The sequence below is a fragment of the Pinus tabuliformis genome, chromosome 6, assembly GCF_031772625.1.
Source record: "Pinus tabuliformis cultivar Carrire ecotype Pingquan chromosome 6, CPIR1, whole genome shotgun sequence".
Classification (NCBI taxonomy): domain Eukaryota; kingdom Viridiplantae; phylum Streptophyta; class Pinopsida; order Pinales; family Pinaceae; genus Pinus; species Pinus tabuliformis.
In genome coordinates, this window is record NC_142292.1 from 1,104,819,038 (window position 1) to 1,104,822,791 (window position 3,754).

Genomic DNA, 3,754 nt, shown 5'->3' on the forward strand with positions numbered 1-3,754 from the left:
ACCAATAACTACAAGTGGAATGACACTAATAAAAAACCCACAGATGACTCACACCCTTGCAGACATCTATAAATGGATCTCTCATATGAGAGAACTGAAGGCTGGACTTTGGTAATTTGTACGGAAGTGCTAATAGTTTGTCTTTGAGAGAATTCATTGTATTGTTGTGTGATCTTGCTTTTCATGAGGTGAAGAGGGCTTTGATGCAGGATTAGATAGCTGGGTTGTAATTCTCCCTTCTACTATTAACAAAGTTCTTTGAGTTTTCCTCCATACAATTGTGTATTTATGAATGTCGTTATTTTTGAATGTTATTGTATGGTCAATGTATTTTTGATTCTGCATTGTTTATGATGTAATAGATCGAGATGCTTTGATGGTGTTTTGTTACTCTGTCTCTACAGGTATTCATTGAGCAGGATAAGTAGGAGAAGAGACACAAGCTCTATCAAGGGAGAGAGAAATCAAGCAAGGAGTCAAGCGGAAGATCCAAGTTGGTCCCTTTGCTTCTCTCTTATCTATCATACATAAAGGAAATCGCAAATTGCTTTGATTATTTGTTTATAGGATAGATGCCAATCCTAGTGGGACTAGCAGATCAAAAAGACACTAGTTTTCTCGGAAACACTCCTAGTACAAAATCAACACCACCCATTGGAATAGAAAGCATATGACTATTCAATACATATTATCCCATGGATAGCTTGATATTGTGGAACTTTCTAGAGAAATTTATGGTTCCTCCATTTGCAACCATCACTTGACACTTTGGTGCTGGATATAGGAAGCAATTCATTTCCTTGGCTATCTTAAAATGAATAAAATTATGGGTACTACCTGAATCAATCAACACTATTACCTTTTCTTCTTGATATGTCCATCTATCTTGAGAGTTTGAGGAGTAGTACTTGTTATAGACATTTTTGTGCCTTACAGCATGAAGCATGAAATGTCAATAATATAAGGGATCCAAAGTCCCTAAACATGTTGTTCCTACCCCTAGAGGAACAAGGTCAGCAAACCACAGCACTGAAAATCAGTTCTCCACCTGAAAATATTCAAAAACAAGCTATTTCTGGATCATGTCAACTGCTCCACTGAGCATCTGCGCTGAATTTCAACTGCTCCACTCGGTACCTGCACTGAATCTCAACTCCAATGAAGGCTACCTGTGCTGGGCGAGATTGGCCAAGTGGCACAGTCATTCTTCAAGGTGTCAATGCCCAGGAAACTTCCAAAATGACACTTGGATCAGGGAATTCGCCTAGTGATGAGTAAGAGGGTCTAGATCTCCAAGTGGAAGCAAGAACCTCCAAGTGGACTCAAGAACTGAAGAATAACTGAAGTGGGAGAGGACACTAGTCAGCTTCATGCCAGTCTCAAGCTGACTCATCCTTTCTCCAAAACTCCTATATATAGAGCTCTCTCATGAGGTCTAGGGAGGCTGGAATCTTGTGACTGTAAGGAAGTGCTGTTGGTTTGAGTATAGAACTATTGGGTGATTTGCTTGAAGGAGGTGAAGAGGAGATTTCTTTCTGCTGGGAGGTGTTGCTGGATTGGGCCTCTTATGGTTGTAACAATCTCAGAACTTTACTTCTTCCATTAATAAAGCATTTGAGGTTCTTCTATATGCATGTATCTCAATGGTGTATTGTTATGCTTGTATACTTGATTTATTCTAATCCTTGAATCAATTATGAATGTATGCTTCTTGTAGTTTCCCTCTCTTGCCATTTTACAGGATCTTGGTGTAGCTGGGCCAGTGAAAGAGCAAGGAGCTGGGAGCAAGCAGCAAAGAGAGAAGATTGGATCAATCATTAGCGGAAGACAACGGTTAGTGGATCTCTTTCTCCTCTCTCTTACATCTCATAAAGAAGTAATCTCGAATAGCTTTGCTTTGATTGTTGCTGAGGTACTATCACCCTTAGAGTGGGATAGGGTCATTCCATATTGGATACTTTTCCCAACAACAAATTGGCGACTCCGCTGGGGAACGTATCTTGTTGGTTGTTTGTGTTTTTTGCTATTCATTTCATAAACACAGGGAGTACCGAATCGAACTGCATTTGGATCTTTCAAATGCAAAGTAGAGGGCAGCTACTCTAGCCCAGTTTCTGGGCATGATTATGATTTGAAGAGCTGATCCACAAGGACTCTAAATAGCTCTTAGTGATAGCTTTTCATCCTCCTTTTCATCCCTTAGTGTGTACTTGACTGATAGCTTCTGATTTGGCCAAAAACTGTGAATTTTTGAGCAATCTGTGACCCGGAAACTGAGAAAAATGAAAGTTTGAATCTTCAGTGCAGGCACTGTGAAGGCAGTCTGCATTTCAGCGCAGTTCCCGAAGGGGCTACCTGCGCTGAAGGTCAAACTGCCAGTGTACTACCTGCGCTGAACCAGTTTTTCCTAGTGCTACTCGGGTTCCCTCCTGTTTATTGCCCTGTTTTCACCTTTGTTTTTGCAGCCTGTTACCAGTCAATGTACCTATCTGAAACCAACTTTCCTTGCCACTATTCCGCCTCGGTTGTATAAAGAAACTGTGTTTTTTCTTTGTGTATTTCTTGTATCATTTGCAGTTTCCCATAACGAAAGTGAACTAGTCTTACTGTGGCCTCTTAGATCTAGACCTGTGATAAAGTGTCGTTTTGATCTTAAGAGTTAGTTTGTTTGCTGTTCATAGCTGATTGAGCTTTTGCTTTCATCATATGGTTTGAATTTATATATTTCTAGTGTCGAAACAAGTAAATCTTAAGGTGTCTTTTGATTTTGGACAAGCTTGTTTGCTTTCACTTGAAGTTGAATTCAAAGTTATACAACAACTTTCTTTTTGTATTGCACCAACATTAAGAAAGAGAAAAGAAATACCTGCATTGTGCATGTGCATTATGACAGTTTGCATGTTGATTTAGGAAAAAGTGCATTAGTGTGTGCTCTATGATCTGTGTGAAAAGATGATGTCTTTCTTTTCCCTCAGTAGTTAAGATTTTCAAAGTTGAAAGATTGAAAAGCTTGCTTATCATCTTAGACTGCATTTAGGAGTGTTACTATACATCTCGTGGTGATCCATAAAGGAAAACAGCTAAACAAGATCAAACTTAAAATAAATTGAATTTACATAACAATGCATTGAAACATAACACAAACACATAGAGGTCTAAGCTAGAGACGTGTTCCGGCGTCGTTAAACGTGATATCTTAGCGTTGAGTGGTTGGGTGATTCCTCCACGGTGAAGCGATAAGTATCAATACGGACTTGTGCTCCCACGTACCGTCGCTTATATATTGGGAGACCCCTATAGGAACAAAGCCTTTATCCATAGGAAGCCGTGTCGGCCGCCCTACTGATCGCAATGCAGTGAACACAACATTCACGAAGATCGACCACTCGTACCGTAAAACGTATTCTGTGGTTTTGCGAAAAGTTTGGCACACCCTCTGCCTAGAACTCCAGAGTAGTTTCTTTTGGCCTTTTTCAAACTCTATAACTGAAAAAGTCCATCCGAGCATTTGTCACTTCGGGCTCGTTAAAACATCGAAGGAGACTAGAGTCATCTTTAGCTTTTTCTCGACTCTTAAAAAGTATAAAAGCAAGTTGTGTCTAAAGCGTCTTTATAAAATTTATTTTAAACGGAACATAATCACCTCCTATTCCTGCGTTGATCTGTAGGTTGAGAACATGGAACGCCCCAACCAAGGAATTCCACATGATGGAAATCCTAGTCCTTTCTCCTCTTGGGGAGAAGTTGCTGCGCC